The 22,531-nt window shown below is 42.0% G+C and overlaps 1 protein-coding gene across 1 annotated transcript in view; it reads right to left on the bottom strand.

Moving 5' to 3' along the window:
- RAI2 (retinoic acid induced 2) overlaps window positions 1-22,531 on the bottom strand; it is a 155,509-nt gene that overhangs the window by 104,844 nt on the left and 28,134 nt on the right. The gene's annotated exons all lie outside the window — the stretch shown is intronic.

The raw sequence follows: 22,531 nt of genomic DNA on the forward strand, positions 1-22,531 counted from the left end.
CCCACCTAGAGCACCTCCTCTGGTGGGCTCACCAGCCAGCATCAAGGCTACTGTTGGCTTCCCTCTACAGCAGGGCTCCCCTACCTCCGGGCCGCAGACTGGTACCGGTCCACCGCGGCCTGCTAGGCACTGGGCCGCACAGCAGAAGGTGAGCAGTGGGCAAGCGAGTGAAGCTTCGTCTGCCGCTCCCCACCGCTCCCCATCACTCGCGTTACTGCCTGAACCATTCCCCCCCCCCGCCCCCGCCCCCATCTGTGGAAAAACTGTCTTCCACGAAACTGGTCCCTGGTGCCAAAAAGGTTGGGGACCACTGCACAGGGCCCTTCTGGAAGCCTTCCCTGCTATCCCAGAGCCAATATCGCCAGGAAAAGGGCATGTGTCATTTCTATCCACATTTCATGGGCCAGTACTCAGTCATATGGCCCCCAAGCTAACTGCAAGGGAGGCTGGGAAATGTAAGGTTCCCGCATACCCAACAAGACAGTCCGCTGAGTACTTATAGTCTGGCTGTGTCATAATTACCTAGAGAGGCTAAGCAAGACCAGGACCCGCTGAGAGCTCAGACCAACCCCGTCAGACCTGAGAAGGGCTGGGGCAGCCTGACAGATGTGGGAAAGGGATGGGGAGCAAAGCCGGAGGGTTCCCAACAATTCAGGGGATGATAGGAATGTCACAGGCACATTACTTATGGTTGCCAGGCAAGTCAGCTGGTTGAAAGCCAGAGAGCCTGGTGGACTCAAGTCTCTCAATGCTGTTAAAATAGGACTTATTAAAATGGGACTGAAATAGACTATTTCAGGGACCCACCTAATGTCTAGATCAGGGTTTGTCAACCTTGGTACTGCTGATGTTTTGAGCTGGATCCCTCTTTGCTGTAGGGGGGCCGTCCTGCGCACTGTTCAGCAGCAACCCTGGCCTCCACCCACTAGATGCCATGAGTACCCACTCCCCTGCTGTCAAAATCAAAAATGTCTCCAGACATTGCCAAGTGTCCTCTGGGGGCGCAAAATCACTATCATTTGAGAACCAGTGTTCTCAGATTTCAGTGGATGTCAGAATCACATGGGGAGCCGTTTTAAGATGCTTCCCAGGCCTCACTTGTGGCGGAGTGGGGCGGAATTGGAGATGCTGGGGAGGGTCTGCCTGGTAAGTGAGATACAGAGCAAGGGGCCTTGCCCTCACATTAAATTCTAATTTGGTTTTAATTGGATAAAATGAGATTTACAAAGAATATCTCGGGGCCATCTACCGTCCAGAGGTTCTCAGTGGGGACAGTACTTCTCCCCCACCACGAGCCTAAGGGAAATTTGGTGATGTTTGAGGATGATTCTGATTGGCAAAGACAGAGCCTGTTTCTGGTACCTAGTGGGCAGGGGGCCAGGATGCCAAAGTTTCATTAGGTCCCATTTGTTTATTTCTGTTTTTATTTCCATTTCTTGAGGAGGTGGGTCAAAAAGGATCTTGCTGTGATTTATGCCATAGAGGATTCTGGCTATATGTTCCTCTAAGAGTTTTATAGTGTCTGGCCTTACGTTTAAGTCTTTAATCCATTTTGAGTTTGTCCCACCCAAGATGCCATTCAAAGTGCTGTTGAAAGACCACAAGGAGCGCAAGCAATTTTCGAGCTGTTTACACGACCTCATGAAAATCCTTTTTGCTCAGGATAGTTGTAAATCTAGAGATTACTGGGTTCGCTTAGGATATAAGCTTCCAGAAGGCTTAAATTGCTGGTAGATTTCTGAAGAGCATGCTGTGAACAGATGCTGACGCAAAAACTGGAGTCAGTTTTTCATGCCCAACGACAGACAAGATTTTTGGGGGGCCGTGAAGCTTTACAGAATTTGGTGAGGGAAGATGGTTTAAAAAGCATACAAAATAGCAGATACAAAATTAGGTACAAACATAAGTATTTACTAAGAATGAGAACAAAACTCGCAACAAATTGTAAATTTCAAAAAAAAAAAAAAAGAGATAAATATCCCAAACAAAAATAAATAAAAATAAGATAATATTTTGTATTAATTAACTTCTTGAAATATATTTATAATATTTTTTCCCCTCCATTTTGGGCTGGATCCTCTTTGATCACATCTTCATGTGACAATAATTTTATAATATCATGTTCTATAGAAATAATAGAAATAATTCAGCTTACCTCCATCATGGCCAAATGAAATACGTCATAAAAAGACTGATAGCTGGGATGCATCTAACATGCAACTTCACACACGCGTTCTTATCCTTTATAGTATTGCTACAAGCTTATGGAAACAAGCACAGGAATTCTATTTCTATTTCTTCTAATTAATAAAAGAAAAAAGACATATTATGTGCTTATAGTTGTAAACATTGCATTTATTAAGTGTATTCATTTCCTAGAGCTACTGTAACAAATTACCATACACTGGGTGGCTTAAAACAACAGAAGTTTATTCTCTCACAGTTCCGGAGGCCAGAAGTCCAAAACAGAGGTGTCAGCGGGACTGTGCTCCTTCCGAAGTTTGTGGGGGAGGGTCCTTCCACGCCTCTTCCAGCTCCCCGTGGCTCCTGGCATTCCTTGGCCTGTGGCAGCATCATTCCAACCTCTGCTTCCATCTTCACATGGCCTTCTTCTCTGTGTGTCTGTGTGCCTCTCTCCTCTTCTTATAAGGACATCAGCCATTGGCCTTAGGGCCCACTGTAATCCAGTATGACCTCATCTTAACTTAATTACACTGCAAGGTCACTATTTCCAAATAGGGTCACATTCTGAGGTTCCAGGTAGACATGAGTTTGGGGGGACACTACTCAACCCAGCATATCCAGTATATCCCTGTCAGGAGAACTTCCATTTATTATTATTATTATTTTTTTACTGGAGTATAGCTCCTTTGCAATATTGTGTTAGTTTATACGGTACAGCAAAGTGAATCAGCTCTACGTATACATATATCCCCTCTTTTTTGGATTTCCTTCCCATTTAGGTCACCACAGAGCACTGAGTAGAGTTCCCTGTGCTATACAGTAAGTTCTCTATTTTATACGGAGTGGTGTATATATGTCAATCACCATCTCCCAATTCATCCCACCCCCCTCTTTCCCCCTTGGTATCCATACATTTGTTCTCTACGTCTGTGTCTCTATTTCTGCTTGCAAACAAGATCATCCAAATCATTTTTCTAGATTCCACATATATGTGTTAATGTACGATATTTGCTTCTCTCTTTGACTTACTTCACTCTGTATGACAGTCTCTAGGTCCATCCAGGAGAACTTCCAATTTGATTAAGCATCAATGAGAACTGAATCCTCCACTTGTGTCTGTTGATGGGAAGAGTCTTCTACAACATCAAGCTACCAAAGTTTCCAAACCTTCCTCATCCACTACTCACATATCTCTGGTACTAGGTGCTGTAGGTCCAGCTGATATCTCAATACGGCCAGGAGTCGTATCGTAACCTGAGTCTTCATGTCACAAGGCTGCATGTGTTGGCACAGTGGGGAGCAGAAGGATTCCGGAGTCACTCTTACAATGGGATGGCTAGCAATAAACTAACTATATACCCAAGTCACTGTGAACCACGTAAATATCTCCCACCGAGAGTAAACTAAGTGTACCCCCAACTCAAATTACCCAGTTTGATCTCAAAAATGTCCATGGCCACTTCACCACCACCAGACTTGAAGGGGAGGTAAGAACTTGAGACAGAGAACTTAACCAACTGTGGTCAGAACATCTTATTTTTGCAAATTTTGCAAAAATACATGACATCTGAACACATTGCTAGGGCCCCTTCCAAGACTGTGCAGGTGAGGGGCCTTGAAACTTAAGGTTTCTTAGCTCATGCCAGTTAACTTTTTTGCTAGGGCTATCAAACTATTAAACCAGGGAAAGGCCATAGACTGTGTATCTGGATTTCAGCGAAGGAGTTAGCCAAGATCTTCATCATTTCCTTTTTTTAAAAAATTAATTAATTTTTGGCTGCGTTGGGTCTTCGTTGCTGCACACGGGCTTTCTGTAGTTGCTGCAAGCAGGGGCTACTCTTCTTTGTGGTGTGCGGTCTTCTCACTGCGGTGGCTTCTCGTTGCGGAGCACAGGCTCTAAGCGCGCGGGCTTCAGTAGTTGTGGCACACCAGCTCAGTAGTTGTGGCGCACGGGCTTAGTTGCTCCACGGCATGTGGGATCTTCCCGGACCAGGGCTCGAACCCGTGTCCCCTGCATTGGCAGGCTGACTCTTAATCACTGCGCCACCAGGGAAGCCCATCGTTTCTTTTTTTTTTTAACATCTTTATTGGGGTATAATTGCTTTACAGTGGTGTGTTGGTTTCTGCTTTATAACAAAGTGAATAAGTTATACATATACATATGTTCTCATATCTCTTCCCTCTTGCGTCTCCCTCCCTCCCACCCATCCTACCATCATTTCTTGATAAACAAATTATGGCCAACTGGATGGAAGTGAACAATCACATCTCAAGAGGGTTGCTGGTGGATCAGTGGGAACCTGAAAGAATACTCTGGGATACTCTACCTCATCTACTCTATTCCAGCCCTACTGGGTCCCCTTGCTTTTCCTCCCCTCTTCTGTGCCAGATACACCCCTGCCTCAGGCCTTTGCATTTGCTGTCCCTTCTGGCTAAAATGCTCTTCTCTCCCCCGCCACCACCCCCCGCCCCGCCGCCGAGATCCGCATGCTGGCTTCCTCAGTTCTTTGAGGGAAATGTTACTATGGCAGTAACATTAGCTGCTCACCAAAATTCATGCTCCCCTTCAATAGTGTAGAAAATGGTATAGTTTCTGTTGTATCTGGGTAAGGATATGTGCTAAGGCGACCAAGTCATCCCAGCATGGCTGGAACTTTCCTGGTTTGAGCACTGGAAGCCCCATATTTCAGGAAAACCCTCAATAACTGGCAAACTGGTACAGCTGGTCACCCTACATGTGGTTAAGTTTTGGCCAAGTTAATGCCAGTGAAAATGATTACACCATTTTCAGGCCTGACCCACAGAAACCCACAGAAACCTCTTAAACAACACTCTTTCTCTTCTCCCATCTGCTGGGTTGATGGCGACGCCCAGGGCAACTCTGGAAGCTCTGGGTTGTGGATGGCAGATCCTCTGTTAGCCTGTGGCCCTGAATGACCACATGGAACAGATTCCATCTAATGATTCCACAGTCTCTCCCTACAACCCTTGACTGGAGCAAGAAATAAACTATTGTGTGTAGCCACTGAGATTTGAGGGATTATCTGTTATATCAGCTAGCATTATGTTAACTAATACAGTCACTTTCTCAGTGAGAGCTTCCCAAACTACCATATTTAAAATTGTAACTACTTCCCCTCCACTCCTCCACTCCTGCTCTCTATTTTCCATCGTTGCTTAATTTTTCTCCATAAACTTATTACGATCTGACATAGCATTTAGGTTTCATGAAGACAGGAAGTGTCTGTTGTGTTCACTACCGTATCTCCAGCATCTAGAACAGCACTATCCAATAGAACTTTCTGTGACAATGTAAATATTATACATCTGTGTTGTCCAATGTGGTAGCCGCCAGCCACGTGTAACTGTTGAACACTTGAAATGTTGCTGGTATGACTGAGGACCTGAGTTTCTAATTTTACTTTATTTAAATAGCCATGTGTGACTAATGGCTATCCTACTGGACAGGGCAGATCTAGAACAATGGCTCAGCGTAGCCATCCAACAAATATTTGTTGAATGTAAGAATCAGTGAATGTATTCAATAGGCTTTTGCGGAGTCTGTTACGTGTCACACACAAATGAGACAGACACTGGTTACTCTTGGTGCATTGGCCTGGGGCTCAGCTCGATGTCTGAGAAACAAATCCAAATTTGCACCCTTCTCTGTGAGCTTAAGTTGGACAAGATTCATTGCTAGAACATGTTACGTTCAACCTGGGTGGGAGAATTCCTTCACCACCACTTGCAATACTAAAGCCAAAATAATATCAGAGAAGAAAGTTCCCGTGCTTTGGGTAGTGATTCCCATGATTTGGAGAGAGTTGGAAAGGTTCATTTCCCAAGAGCATCCTTCTTCTTCCCTTCTCCCATAAGCCTGAGATCAACACTCAGAATGTGATAATTAAGTCAGCCCTCAGTATCTGTGGGGGACTAGTTCCACAGTGGAACTCTGTGGATACCAAAATCCGCGGCTGCTCAAGTACCTTATATAAAATGCTGCAGTATTTCCGTATAACCTACGCACATCCTCCCGTATACTTTAAATCAGCTCCAGATTACATATAATACCTAATACGATGCAAATATTATGTAAATAGCTGTAAATAAAATTTAAATGCTATGCAAATAGTTGCCAGTGAGCCGCAAATTCAAGTTTTGCTTTTTGGAACTTTGTGGAAGATTTTTCTTCAAATATTTTTTTCATCCGCAGTTGGTTGAATCCAAAGATGCAAAACCCATGGATACAGAGGGCCACATGTATACATGGTAGAGATGGTATCTGGTCTCCAAAAGTTATGTTCTTGTCTTCTCAAGCACACAGTTCCTTTTGCAGTTAGGTTTGGTCATGTGACTAAATTACCACCTGTGTGGTTCCTTTGCAGGTTATTTGTTTGTTTTTCTCTCTCTGGTTTCTTTTGAGATTTTTCTCCTCTGCTGGAATGCTCTGTAGTTTTACATTTTTCTATGTGTGGATTTATTTTAATTTACTTGCTTGGGACATGATATTCTTTTAGCCTAAAAATTCATGTCTTTTTTTAGTCCTAGAAAATTTTCTGCCATTATTTCTTAGGATAGTGTTTCTCCTCCATTTCCTTTTAATTTTTCATCTGCAACTTTGATTAGACATATGTTGGAACTTCCTCTAAATTACTACCATAGTCCATTTCTCTCTCTCTCTTTCTCTCCCTCTCTCTCTCTCCCCCTCCCCCGACTCTGTGCCACATTTTGGGTAATTTCTTTACACATATCATTTAGTTCACTAATTCTCTTCTTACCGTTGTCTAGACTACTGTTTAACCTGTTGACTAATTTCTATGCCTATATTTTTCATTACTAGAAACTGTTTGGTTCTCATTCAAATCTCTCTGGTCTTTTTTCACATTATTTTGGGCTTTCATTTTGGTTTCTCTCTTTTATGTCTTCAACTATTTAAAATATACTTATTTTATGGTGTCTTTAAAATTAATCTATTATACCTACTGTGTGGTGCTAATTCTCTTATTTGCTGAGTTTTCTATCTGTCCCTCACAATGGATGCATTATTCCATATACATCCATAATCTTTTATTGTGAATTTTTCTTTAGCAGGTTATTTTTTTGCCCTGGCATCCTGTGAGCCACTAGGTGTGAGAATGGACCTGTGGACTGGTTTTGCTTTTGTTTCAGTTGGGAATTCTGGAGGTGTCAAAGGTTTTAGATACGTTTTAATGATAGTTGTTTGGCTTGGGTTTCCTCTGCCATACAGGAACTGTGAATGTGAATTCGAAATCGAGTAGGGTGCAGTCCTGGGTTTTTCAACTCCTGCAGATGACTTCTTTCTACTCGAGGTCCCAGATGCCAGCCTCCTCATAAATTCCCTGGGCCGCAGTTGCTTCCCTAGCAAGTTTCCCAGTCCCCTTTTCAGAACCTGGATGGAACAGCTGTCTGAGATGGTGGCTCCCCTGCAGCGTCAAGGTCTGGATCCTCGTTTCCTGTACCATATAGGTATTAGAACCCCAGTCCCCAGTCTCTGGGTCCTGTATCTGGGTGTGCAATCTTCATCGTCTGCTGTGGTACCTATTTGGCCCTACTACTCTATGATTCCTTTCTTCCTGTCTGGCATGTGGGGGTTGCCCTTTTATCCTTTTCTGAGCGCATATATGTATTTAAATTCTGGGGATATGTTTTTACAGCATTACTATGTGTTAGTAATAGGAGAAAGATCTTAGTCTGTCATATTGTTGGAAGGAGTCTGCTGTTGATTCTTTTGAGAATGTCTCAGAAGAACTCTACGATCTCTTTACTCTGATTTACTTCCAGCATTCTTGTGACAGGGGTGGGAAGGGGACTGAAGGATGATCTGTGTGACATTCCTAATATAGACTGAATACCCCATCATGCAAAGAAATCATAGAGACACATAATTTATGTAAAATTAGTCCCAAAAAGACATGATATACTTGTGTATGCTCTTAATGATATACAATGTAAATGTCAGACAGTAGCTTGAAAATTAGGGTCAGAAAACAATGACCTTTGCATTCTGCCAAAGATGTCCTTGGGATAAATTGCATTTTTATTGCATTATATTATATTACATCACTGCAATTATATGAGACTCTTGTTAGATTTTGAATGCTTCTCTTTATCATTTTAAATATGCATGTATATTATATACGGCAATTTGAGTGTTCTAGAAACAAAATTCATATATAAAAATGAAGAAAAATATGATAACTCAATAATTCACAGAAATATGTTCCAAAAATAATAGGATATAAAAGAAATTATACGCCTTCTAACAGTAAATATCTCAAGCAAATCAGACCATCATATCGGGCCTTGGACAAAGGATCACTTTTGTTTATTTTATCAATATTCCAAGAGAAAAATAAAAAGAAGAAATTCTCAAAGCCGCATAGCACAGGGAGATCAGCTTGGTGCTTTGTGACCGCCTGGAGGGGTGGGATAGGGAGGGTGGGAGGGAGACGCAAGAGGGAAGAGATATGAAAACATATGTATATGTATAACTGATTCACTTCGTTATAGAGCAGAAACTAACACACCACTGTAAAGCAATTATACTCTAATAAAGATTAAAAAATGAAATAATAATTAAGGTGTAACAGAAGGTTGTATTTTTCATGTTGGATGGTTCTGAAAAAATGGTAAAAAGGATCCTTTTGGCTTTTCCCAGCTCCCTTGAGAAAGATGCTGATAAGAAAGACAGGGAGAAAAAAATGCCAGAATTCTGTAACACAAACAAGACACACAAGCCATTTTCCTAACTTCACACGGTTCAGGAGAGTGACAAAACACCAATTTCCACAAGATGGTCTGTCTTTCAAATATGGAACACTTCCCATTCAAATAGGTATCTGGGGCATTCTGGGTAAGCCAGCCAAAACGGGTAGCAATAGCATGTAAATTAAAATAGCAACTGTCCCAATCCTGAGTATTCATCCGTGCCACTGACACACTGCAGAAAGGATGCCAGACCTGTCACTGACAGAAATCTCACGTCTGTAGCCTGCTGCAAGAGCTCCAAAAAGCACTGCTTCCAGAATGTAGGGTTCCTTTGTTGGTGACATGCAGTTGAGAGGAGGAAATAACATACCATTTGGTGTCCTCCGGGCAGGTCTGTGAACAGACTTGTGCTGGGTCCCTGTACTGCTTTCTCGAGATGTTCAGGATCTGCATGTGTTATGTGCTGCAACATCCAAGTGGCGTATAAACAAACCTGGGTTGATTTCCAGGAAAACGCAATTACCATTTTAGGAGAACCATCACATTTGTCTCAAGCCAAATGATTTGCAAAATGACAAATTGCAGCTTGTCAGTATGGCCTGTAAGACGACCACCTGATCCCCAGAAGTGCACACGTAGCCACAACTTCAAATGAGGCCTGGGCTATTGTAGCAGACACCGTCAGGGTTTGGCCTGTGTCCCCTTGTCCTTACCACTTCAGTGCATTCCAGCCTGACTTCCATGTGCCAGAGCCTGTATTTCTTTGCCTTTTCCGGCCCCTTAAGTCTGCACTGCCCTCCCATGTGGTAGGCCGGAAGTGCTGAGTAATTAATGCCAATTGCCCACGGTGATAATTGGCTTGATACCACACTCTTTATTGGCAGCCTTCTCTTCCCTGTTTCATTTCCCTGCTCCCCTACTGTGTTTCCTCGGACCAACTCTCCAGTCAGCTCTGTGTGCTTGAGTCCCTGTTTTGGAGTCAGCCTCTGGAGGAACCCAAGCTAAGACAATTATCTTCTCCCAGAAGTCCTGGCAACCTGGCATTTTGGCAGGCTTCAAGATGTCAGGGTTTCAGGGGAGGAGGACGTATATTAGAATTCTGGATCATATGCACCCCTATGTTCACTGCAGCATTACTTACAATAGCCAAGATATGGAAGCAACCTAAGTGCCCATCGTTTGACGAATGGATAAAGATGTTGTATATATATATACAATGGAATATTACTCGGCCATAAAAAAGAATGATTTCTTGTCATTTAGGACAACATGGACTGACTGAGAAGGTATTATGCTAGGTGAAGTAAGTCAGATGGAAAAAGACAAATACTGAATGATTTCATTTATCTGTGGAATCTAAAAAAAAAAAAAAAGAACAAACATAACAAAACCAAAATAGAGTTATAGGTACAGAGAACAGACAGGTGCTTGCCAGAGGGAAGGGGTTGGGGGGAGGAGTGAAATAGGTGAGGGAGATTAAGAGGTACAAACTTCCAGTTATAAAATAAATAAGTCAAAGGGTGTAATGTACAGCACAGAGGATATGGTCAATAATATTATAATAACTTTGTATGGTGACAGATGGTAACTAGACTTATCATGGTGACTATTTTGAAATGTATAAAAATATTGAATCACTGTGTTGTATACCTGAATAATACAATATTGTAAGTCAATTATACTTCAATTAAAAACAAGAATGCTCTACCAACTGAGCACACATTTCCAGTTTACCACTCATCTTAAAAGGTATTTTTGCATTCCAAGTTCACATCTGTATACCTAGCGTGTCTTCCTTCTTCACTGCTCAGATCAGCCTTGCTGTAAGGTTCCTGTGCTTCTAGCTTGCCAGAAGTTCTCTAGTGCCTAAAACATCCACAGGCTCCCTTCGTATGACGGTGAAGCCACTAATAGCCACGACAATAAACAGTCAACCAGGGCTTCCCTGGTGGCACGGTGGTTAAGAATCCGCCTGCCAATGCAGGGGACACGGGTTTGAGCCCTGGTCCAGGAAGATCCCACATGCTGCAGAGCAACTAAGCCCGTGCGCCACAACCACTGAGCCTGCGCTCTAGAGCCCACGAGCCACAACTACTGAGCCCGCATGCTACAACTACTGAAGCCCATGTGCCTAGAGCCTGTGCTCTGCAACAAGAGAAGCCACCGCAATGAGAAGCCCGCGCGCCACAACTAGAGAAAGCCCGCGCACAGTAATGAAGACCCAACGCAGCCAAAAATAAATAAATAAACCTAAACTAAACAGTGAACCATTTTAGAGGACAGCCTCGAGAGAGGACACTAGACTGTGTTTGGAAGCAAAGTTTGAGTGGAGGTAAGGCCGGCATGGAATTAATACTGATCCATACACTTTGGAATTAAAATACCTGTTAAAATAACTAGAGTCTTGTTTGAAACTTACAGAGTCACTCCGGTGGCCTTGGGTCTTGTGGGCCTAAGAACACTTGTGAAAATTGTCATCATCTTCACCATCAACTTAACAAATGTTTACTGAGCATTTAGTAGGTGGGAGGCACTATTGCAAGCACTTTACATGTATTGACTTATTTAATCTCCACAAAATGCTAAGAAATAGGCATTATTATTATTATCCTTGTCTTATGCATGGAGGAGCTGAGAGATTAAATAAAGGTCACAGTGATCTTGATCTTGTGCTTACACCTCGAAGGAATGGCAGTACAGGTGGCCTTGTGGGAGCTGGAATGGAGCTGTAGGACCTTTTCATTGGTAGCTCATGGCTTCATGGCCGCCTTCTCTGGGCTCTGCCGTTTCTATGACTCTTGGACTCTGAAAAACTATGTGAGGCTCCATATTTGAAGAGGGATGGACAAGGTGACAGGCTTTTTTATTTCCTTTGTAAACTTTGGAAATTGAAGAATAACATACATAAAGACAGTGCACAAATCATAAGTGTACAGCCCAATGAATTTTTACAAGGTAAACACATGTGTGTAACCACCAGCCAGATCAAGATATGTAACAGGAGGCTTTTCTCAGGGCTCTGGAAGTGTTCCTTACCATTCTATAGTTCATAGGTCATAGGATCATAGAAGACGCTTTTGAAACAATTGGGCTAACATGAGCATTTTGCATAAACTAAACCCCATAGCAGTCAACTGTCATGCGAAAGACCATGCAGTTAGAGAGCATCTGTTTTTTTTTGTTTTGTTTTGTTCTAGAAAATCGAGAAGTTTTTACGTTGCTTAACTAAGTCAGTGCCTGTAGAGAAACCACCCCACCTCTCCACTTCCCCTATTTCTTTGTTCAACATGCCACATTAACTTTTCCTTTCCCATTTTGTGCTCACTTTATGGTTAAACCATCTAGGATCATGAATTCTTCTGGGATCTCTGTGCGTGGTGCCCGAAAAGCTGGCTCTCCTCTCATCTCAGTAGCCAGTGACAGCCTGTGGACGTGTGATGACATCAGTATAGAGCAGCTTTAGGGAGTGTGGGGAGAGTTTGGCTGGATTAAAGGGTCACTGAGAAAGGAAATAACCCTAAACGTCAGCAAAGGTTGTGCTTTTGATGCTTTTCCCAATTTGTATCTCGTTTTCAAATTCTCTTTGTTAAACATGTATTGTTTCTATAATGGAAATAGATGTATTTCATAAAAGCCTATGATAGTCATGTCTAGCTAATACTTTCATACGTGTTCACTGGAATTGAACAATTAAGTAAATGGATGGCAGATGGTGGGAGCCAGGTTTCCCACTGTTGGAGTGGAAATTTACAGATCAGCCAGGGAGCTAGAATGATCCATGTGGTAATGGATTAGTTGGAGACATCGGTATGAACTCATGTTTAGCTTAATATAGATACAGATGGATATGTAAAGAAATATTTATAGATATGTATGTATGCATGGGTTAGTATACACACATATATTTCTTTACTCTGTCAGCTGAGACGGCCTAAAAGGAATGACACTCCAGTAACAACAAAGCCTAGTGCCCAGACCTTGGTTTCTAACACCATTTTCCAATAAAAGGAACCAGGGCTCCTTGGAGAAATGGCAGATTCTAGGGCTGAGGCAGGAAATACACCATATGAGCCTAAGCACCTTGTAGAGCCGAAAAGTAAGGAAGTGCTCAGCTACACACACACACACACACACACACACACTGAAGGGATTATGTCAAAGGGTCACAGGAGTCAAGTAAAAGAGCTCCCAATGGCCAAAGCTGGAACGATTTGAGTAACAAAATATATAAAGTAGTATCGGATTATAACCCAAAATGTAAAATAAATACCCCTGAAACCATACCGATATAAATGACTGAATATCTTTTTTTTTTTTTTTTTTTTTTTTTTTTTTTTTTTTTTGCGGTACGCGGGCCTCTTACTGCTGTGGTCTCTCCAGACGCACAGGCTCAGCAGCCATGGCTCACGGGCCCAGCCGCTCCGCGGCATGTGGGATCTTCCTGGACCGGGGCACGAACCCATGTCCCCTGCATTAGCAGGCAGACTCTCAATCACTGCGCCACCAGGGAAGCCCTGAATATCTTAATAAGCGGAGAAGAGACAAGTTTCCTATGCAGAAGAATTCCAAATAAATTATGTAGGTTCTCTCCCTAAAGGAGGTGGAGCCTCACTCCTCACTCCTTAGGTGTGAGCTGCACAGAGTGGCTTCCTTCTAAAGAGGACGGTATGGGGCTTCCCTGGTGGCGCAGTGGTTGAGAATCTGTCTGCCGACGCAGGGGACATGGGCTCGAGCCCTGGTCTGGGAAGATCCCACATGCCGCGGAGCAACTAGGCCCATGAGCCATGGCCGCTGAGCCTGCGCGTCTGGAGCCTGTGCTCCGCAACGGGAGAGGCCCGCGCACCGTGATGAAGAGTGGACCCCGCTCGCCGCAACTAGAGAAAGCCCTGGCACAGAAACAAAGATCCAACACAGCCAAAAATAAATTAATTAATTAAAGAGGACAGTATGGAAAGGGGGGAAAACACTAACTTTATGGTGGAGAGACCTGGAAAAGAGACCTACTAGTCCTACTCCAGCCAGGTGATCAAGGCCAATATCAACAGTGATAAATCACGTTGATAGTATATACTGTTGATAAGATGTGATGAAAATGGCACTTTATCACTGTGATCTTCCTCCCCCAATCCATAACTCCACTCTAATCATGAGAAAAACATCAGCCAAATCCCAATGTTGGGGGGTGAGGGTGGAATTCAACAAAATACCACCAGTGCCCCTCAAAACTGTCAGGGTCATCAAAAACAAAGTCTGAGAAACCATCACAGCCAAGAGGAGCCCAAGGAGATGTCGTGACTATATGTAATGTATCCTGATAGCCAGAGAAAGGGCATTAAGTAAAAGCAAAGGAAATCTGAATAAAGTATGGTCTTTAGTTAATACTGATGTATTGATTGGTTCATTAAATGTAACAAATGTACCATACTAGTGTAAAGTGTCAATAATTGGGGAAACTGGGTGCAGGAGGCAGGTGTATGGAAAATCTTTGTACCATCTGCTCAACTTTTCCGTAAATCTAAAACTATTCTAAACAATAGAGTACAGTCAATTCTCTGTATTCTGACAGTTATGTTTTATAACATCTCCGCGAACACTGAATTGGTGCACGTTGAGCCATTACCCCCAGCTGAGAGCCTCTGGTCACAACATTTTTGGATCAATACATAAGCTTGTTTTACGTGTGTTTCTGTTTAAAGACACTTCATTTAATATACAATTGATTCATTAATATTAAATATCTGTGGTGAACAGCACTTTAACTCATTTCTGAACAAAGCTTATCTAACACATGTATTTCCTCCAGAAGGCGCATCACAGCCATCTTGCACTTAGGATCACTAGGTAGCACTTCAGCACTATGTTTGGGGAGCATTTTCAACAGCGATATCACTCACAAAAGGCACAAAAATGCCCAAAACTTGGCACGAAACAGACCACAGAAAGGACACTTGTTTGTAGTATGCGAGTTGCTACAAGAAGACAGAGCTTCCTCTCATTCCACCTCAGGTGGGAATGTGTGCACTGGACAACTCAATTTCTTTACCCTGTGCACATGCCATGCTCACGAATGACCACAGAAGTGTCATGAGTATTCATCTGGGGGTCACAAATAAATGTTAGTGAGTAGGTAAATTCATAAATATGGAATCCATGAATAATAAGGATCAACTGTATATTGATTTTTAAAAGGCTATGAACATGTTCCCCAATAGCCTAAGTTCTCTCCCTAACCCACTACAGATTGCTCATTTCTGAATCTAACTTACTAAAATTTATTTATTTGTCTATCTAGTTATTTAGTTAGCCTATACCTGTGCCGTACAGTAGCCACATGTGGCTATCAGTACTTTAAACGTGGCTAGTCCAACACTGAGGTGTGCTGTAAGGATTCACACCAGATTTTGAGGACTTAGTACAAAAAAAAGAATGTAAGTTATCTCATTAATACTTTGAATATTGATTACATATTAAAATGATAATATTTTAATATAATTGGTTAAATAAAATGTATCATTAAAATTAACTTCACCTGTTTCTTTTTACTTTTATAATGTGACCACTAGCAAATCTAAAATTACACATGTGATGTGCATTTTATTTCTATTGGACAACCTGTATCATCTCCTGGGAAAATGAATTCCATCATAATATTTGTAACATAGGGAATGACATAGGACAATGGAATCATTTTATCCTTAGAAGGACTAGTCAATCCTCTCCTTTTAGGACACTAAGGCTCGGACAGGTGAAGTGCCTTGTTCAACTTCACACAGCCATTTGCTGGCAGAACAAGACTCAGACCCCAGTCTCCTGTCTTCCAGTCCAGTCTCTTTCCCCTTGACCTTCTCCCCTGCATGTCTCCACCCTGCCAATAAATAAAACCAACAGCCTACATAATCCTTTAAGAGAAAAACAGTGTTGGCTATTCCTGAATTGAAAGAGAACATTTCATAAAATCTTGCTAGATTTCTATAAGTAGGGCTACCAGATTCAGCAAATAAAAATATAGGATGCCCTGTTAAAATCTGCATTTCATGGAAAAGAATCTGAAAAAGAATGGATATAGGTATATGTATAACTGAATCACTTTGCTGTACACCTGAAACTAACACAGTGTTGTAAATCAACTATACTCCAAAATAAAATAAAAATTAAATTAAACATTTTTAATTTTAAGTTAAAAAAATAAAATGAATAATTAATTATAAAACATTTGTATTTCATATAAACGAGAAATAATGTTTAATTGTAAGCATGGGATATGCTTATACATAAACATTATTCCTCGTTTATCTGAAATGTAAATGTAACTGAGCACCTGTGTTTTCAGTATAAGTATGTCCCATGAAATATTTCGGGACATATTTACACGCAAGAAAAGTGTTTGCTGTTAATCTGAAATGCACATTTAACTGGTGTCCTATATTTAATCTGGCAACCCTACTGTAAGCCTTTGAGGAAAGAACCTTTCCGCTAATTTCTCCCAGGCACTTAGGCACTTATCTTTCTGTGTTCCTCCAAGGAAGAGCCCAACCTAGTGAGTCATTCAGTGGCTCCGTAATAAACAAGGGAATCTCCAGACTTGCCTTCCCATCTGCAGGCTGTCTCGGCTGTCAATGCTATCTTTCTAAACAGCCAACTTACTGGGGAATCAAGCTGCAGATCTCAACTGTCCCTCCCAACCTTTATAATCAATCTGAGTTGGGCAAGATGCCAGCTTTTAAAAAAATGCACAGAACCAACTTTTGTAACTAGGGAAATAAGAGGGTAGGAAAAACCCAAGGAAACAGACAAGCTTTCCTTTTCTTTACAGAAGCTCTTCTAAATGTAACAGGCGACAATTGGTACAAACACTCCAGCCATTTCCTGCACATGTACACACATCAAAGAGAGAACGGGAAGAGTCAATCGGATTTTGCATTTTATGATTTTGCTTTCCTTCATTGCTATTATTTTGTGGCATACTAGTGAGGGGATGATAGAAGTGGTCCATACAAGGTGCAGGCAAAAAGGGGGTACAGGTAATAAGAGAATTTAAAAACAATTTAATGTCTGTAGAGAATTTAAAAACAATAATAAAACTGACTAAAAGTTGTTCTGCTTTTTATTACCCCATGTGCTGACAATTGTAAACAATGTCATTGATAAAATACTCCTCCCACTGCAACTTCCCTTCCCCCCAGAACCTTGGCAGTTCTGATATTAAGCAAGTCCATCAACTATTTTTAAAAACCCTGTTTTATGGAGCTTTGCTTTTTTTGCTGTTTGGGGCATGGTATGTAGGAGGTGGAAGGAGAGGAGAAGAGCTAGATGGAGATGCTTAACCCATCAAACAGCAAGAGTTTTAATAAATGGAGATTCCCCTCTCATGCACACATCGGACTATGTCTTAAGGTTTCCAAGGACCAAGAGGCAATATTATAGTAAAAGGAGCACTGGAGAAGGAGTCAGAATACCTGGGTTCAAGATGTGGCTCCATATCTGCATAGGTATGTAACTGAGGACAAAAGTTACAGCCTCTCTGAGCCTGTTTCCCTCCTTGTCAAGTAGATGCTCTGACCACTTCCCCATCTGTCTACTCCACCTGCTTGTCTTGTGAAGCTAAGAGATAAAACATATAAAAGTGCTTTGCAAACTGCAAGGTCCTTTACCCATGTAAATAACTGTATTTATTGTAACAGAGACCAAAATAGCAGCTGCTTAAATAAGATAGAAGATCTAGTTCTCTATAAAAGTCCAAGCTCATAGGCAGTTGATGGAGGTAGGATGACTTTCTTTCCCAAGGTCATCTAGGGACCCAGGTTCCTTTTCCGTTACTGTTCCATTATCCCAACAGGTATCTTTCTTATCTTTTATTTATTTATTTATTTTATAAATTTATTTATTTTTATTTATTTCTTTTTGGCTGCATTGGGTCTTCGTTGCTGCGCGTGGGCTTTCTCTGGCTGTGGCGAGCAGGGGCTACTCTTCATCGCAGTGCAGGGGCTTCTCTTTGCGGTGGCTTCTCTTGCTTCGGAGCACAGGCTCCAGGTATGCGGGCTTCAGTAGTTGTGGCACGTGGGCTCAGTAGTTGCGGCTTGCAGGCTCTGGAGGTCACGCTCAGTAACTGTGGCGCACAGGTTTATTTGCTCCGCGGCATGTGGGATCTTCCCGGACCAGGGCTCAAACCCATGTCCCCTGCACTGGCAGGCGGATTCTTAACCACTGTGCCACCAGGGAAGTCCTTTCTTATCTTTTAGATTGAAAGTAAACCACCACCCGACACAAACTCATTCTTACCCACATGAAGGAGAAAAGAATAAGTGGAGGAACATCACTTCTGTTCCTTTCTTATTGGTTAAAACTAAGTTACATGGTCTCACACTGCTGCCTCAGAGGCTGAGAAATATACTCTGGCTGGGAAGCCACGTGTCCAGCTAAAACCTGAAGGCTCTATTGCTAAAAGCTGATAATGGATACGGTGGATAATATGCAGTTTGACAACAGGTATTGTCATTATTTTTCAGGCTAGTGGATAAAGAACTGTTTGTTCTTTTATTGCTCTGAGGAACGAGAGATGAAAAGCCCTATCTTTCCACTGTGGCTCATGAGGTTTAGATATGTATCAATGTATCAATGCAAATGATCCTGGTTTAAATGAATGAATGAATTCCTAGAGCAGTGGATTTCAAAGCACTTTCATCGGGGGCCTGTGTGACTGGCTGTTCTCCTAGGAGACCTCTTCAGTGTGAATTTGGACACATCTTATGAATATAGCCCTGTGCCTCTCGGGGACCAAGCCCAAATCCCAGGAGAAACATGGAATTTAGACCACCTTACCACTCTACTGACCCTATTCAGCGAGCTCCTACTGAAAGAGTGGTACATCATCTGGTTAGTGCCTTATCATCCTCCAGCCCTTGTGTCACTGCCTCCATAATTAAACACAGACCATTAGCTATAACCCACTGCACCCACATCAATTATGCCAGTTTGGATAACAGCCACAGAAACCCTCCTTTCCTGTCTTCTGCCTCTCTGGAAATAATCCTGGTCATATCACACCAGTATAGGTAGAACTGCCTTGGCTTTTATAAGATGTCAAATTAGCAAGGCTGCTATGTCATGATGGAGCAGAAGCATTGTTCTTCCATACACTGATTAAAAGGTAATTTAACCTCTTCCAAAGGTGGTCCAGCCAACCCCCAGCAGTATTGACATTGTGTTAATGAGAAATTGCTGTCCAGAGTGATAAATTAGCCTTCTGAGACTAGTATGCAAACCCCTCTTCACTGGATGGCCCAACCTTAAAAAGCAAACTTGGTAGTTTCATCACCCTCTGCCCCCTTCAATTAAATGTGGAGGGGCTCACACACCACATCTGAAATCCCAGAGCTGTGCAGATTACAATACACGCTTGTAGCCTCCTTCGTAGGGCAAGCTGTCCCAGTTTGCTGCTTTCCTCACGAGTGCTAGGCTAAGTTGACTGTAGCTCAGCGGCTATAGGACTGTGTAATCCACCTCATTCCTTAGAGATAAGAAAGTTTACCCTGAGAAAGAAGAGAACGAAGCCAAACGGTCTCTCAGAATGTGCGAGGAGCCTTAGCATTCACTGAATCTAATGGTTTCGTTTTGCACGTGAGGAAACTGAGGCCCAGGGAGGTGAAATATGGCCAAAGTTGTAGGATGCTCAAGCAGCAGAGATGGACGAGAATCCATTTTCTCTGACAACGGGGTCACTGTTTTCTACCCTCCTTCACACATCCTACCAAACCGATGACCACCTGTACACCAGTTGTCACGTCATCTAGAGATCCCCATTCCACCACCTTGGTTTTCTTCCCAGGTGAAGAAAGCACTCACCTTGCTTGAGGATGCTAGCCTGATTTCTTCCTGTGTAGCAGACACAAATCTCCATGCACAAACTTAGGTGAGCAAGAAACACTGTATGTCTTTATTTTCTAATAAAGAGACCAGCCCTGTCCTGCCAAGCAGGAAATTCAATCCCAAACATTCTTGAGGGCTCTTCCCCCACTCTTCCGGGGTGTCAAGGTTCTGGGTCTCAGAAAGTGCTAAGATATCAGGGTGACCTTCTGAATCTCAAGGAGGTACAGAGGTATCATCAAGATGTCAAAGACCCAGCCCACAGGGCCCCTTCAGCTCCCCAGACTGCAGGTTCTTGTCTGTGCTGGGGGCTGGGGAATCCCTGGTTGGCTGGGAGCCTAGGCCTTGGTCCTCCCTCCCTCAGCTCTATTGTCTAAAATTGGCCTGCTCTCCTGGTACAGTCAGGATGAAGACTATAGGGATCTGTGGCTCGCCAGGCTTTCAGACACCTTTCCTGTTCCAAGTCAGAGGAATTTCTTTCCAGTCTTAGGGAAATACTTCTTGTTCTCCTCAAAAATATTCTCTCTCTTGTCTCATACTCTAGGACACCATTACAATTACCTGGAGGGACCCAGGTTTTTTGAAACAAATGCCAGGAAGGAAAATGTAAGTAACTTCTACCCTTTGTCCAGCCCAAAACCTCCACCAGGACAAGAAAGAAGAGTGGGGAAAGAAATGGAAAAATGCAGGGAGGGGAAATACAAATTACCTCTCAAAAAAATGATACTGCACCTAGTGACTGAAAGTTCCATGAAAGGACAAACAACCCAAATTCCAGTTCAGTTTTTCTGGGAGAAAGAATGCTGGGGGAAATGGTCCCAGCTTCATCTTGAAAGGAGCATGAAAACCATGAGATCATTTCTCCACAATGGGAGAGGCTACTACATGCCCTAAAAACACAGCAATGACTGCACCAGCTCTTGGGCCTTCCTTACCACTTGATTGTTCCTTAACTCCTTGCCACCTGGCTACAGATGCCACCACTCTCCAAAACAACTCTGCAGAAGGTCCTCACTATCCAGTTGTCCAGTCCAGTGGCCAACTCTTTGTCTTCATCCTCTTTGACCTTCTCCTCCTCCCTGAAACTCTTTCCTCTGAGGGATGGTTGGTGACGTTGGATCTTACTGGTTCACCCATTACCTTTCAGACCATGTTCTCTTTTATTCCTTTACTGGCTTTTCTTCCTTTCCTTTCCACTAATCAAAGGCATCTTCTAGGGAGCTGATCTCTAGCCACTTCTATCTCTATTTAATCTTCCTCCTTGATTAATCCACTCCTACAACTTTTATTGTCTTTAAATCTACATCTCTAGCCCCACTCAATTTCTTGAATTCTAGACCCAGAATTCCAACTGCCTTTTGATTGTTTCCTGATGGATGTGCCACCAGTACCTCAAACCTGCCATGTTCAAAACCAACTCATCTTTCTTCCCTAAACCAGCTTCTCTTTGCGACGCCCTTGCTCCATTGATGCATGACCATTCTTCCAAACTTTGGATCCATCTTTGACTCCTCCTCTCTGTTGTCCTTACATCCAATACTATCTTAATCTAAACAGATTTTACCTCCTCAAATGGAACATTCCAGGTATTATACGACAAGTGCAGAATAAAGTGGAACTCTCCATCAGCACACCGTCTTTCTACTAATGCCATAGAACATTAAATTAATCATGGTTATCATTTTGGCTTTTATCCTTCCATAATTTCTTCTATACAAATAAGTATTTTTACATAAAAGGGATCACCCTGTTTTGGAACTTGTTTTGTCACTTATATCATGAACACTTTCTTATTCCACTAAATGTTCTTTTCTACAGTAATTCTCAGACTCTAAGTGTGTATTGGAATTATCTGAGGGCACTGGTTAATAAAGTATTTCCCTGGATCCTCCCCCAAAGACACTCATTTAGTACTCTGGGGAGGGCCTAGGAACCTGTATGTTTAACCAGTATCCCAGAAAACTCTAATGCATAAAGTTTTCGGATTGCAGGTGGAGAAATACTGTTGGTAAAGCACAATTTTTAAGAACTGCCTCATTTTCTTTTGTTTACATTTACAACAATTTAGTTACCAATCCCCACTAACATGTATTTAGGCTACTGTCCAATTTTTTAATAGTATTATTAGTTCTGCACTGACTTTATTTCTAGGCTTTCTCTTTACCATTCCCTCCACCCACACACACATATAATTTTTCTTTAGGATAAATTCCTAGAAGTAGAACTTCTGGGTCCAGAGGATATGCAATATCATAAACTATATATATATATAGTAATATATGTCATTATATTATTCATTATATAATTATATATAATATATTAACACTACAGTAATATAATAACTATAATACAATAACTCAAAAATTAATGTTTTAATTACATGATATATAATGTAATAATATGTATTAATTTACATACGTCCAAGTGGGGTTTTATTTGGACCCTCATACAAGATTTACATTTATCCATGATAATTTCATCTGGTTATATCTCACCCATTGCTTCAAGGGTCCTGATATTTTCACATCCCTACACTCCATTAAAAGTATTTGTTATTTTTCTAATCTCCTGCATATCTGATGTGTATCTTCTATACTTTCATCCAAATTATGGGTGAGAAACAGTGAACGGGATAAGATTGAGAAACGTCTTACTGCTCTACCAGAAACCTACACTACCTAGCACTCTTGCTCGTTCTTTACACATTAATAACTTAATTTTAATAGTGATCGGCTTATGATTCTCCATCTCGTCT

The sequence above is a fragment of the Phocoena sinus genome, chromosome X, assembly GCF_008692025.1.
Source record: "Phocoena sinus isolate mPhoSin1 chromosome X, mPhoSin1.pri, whole genome shotgun sequence".
Classification (NCBI taxonomy): Eukaryota; Metazoa; Chordata; class Mammalia; order Artiodactyla; family Phocoenidae; genus Phocoena; species Phocoena sinus.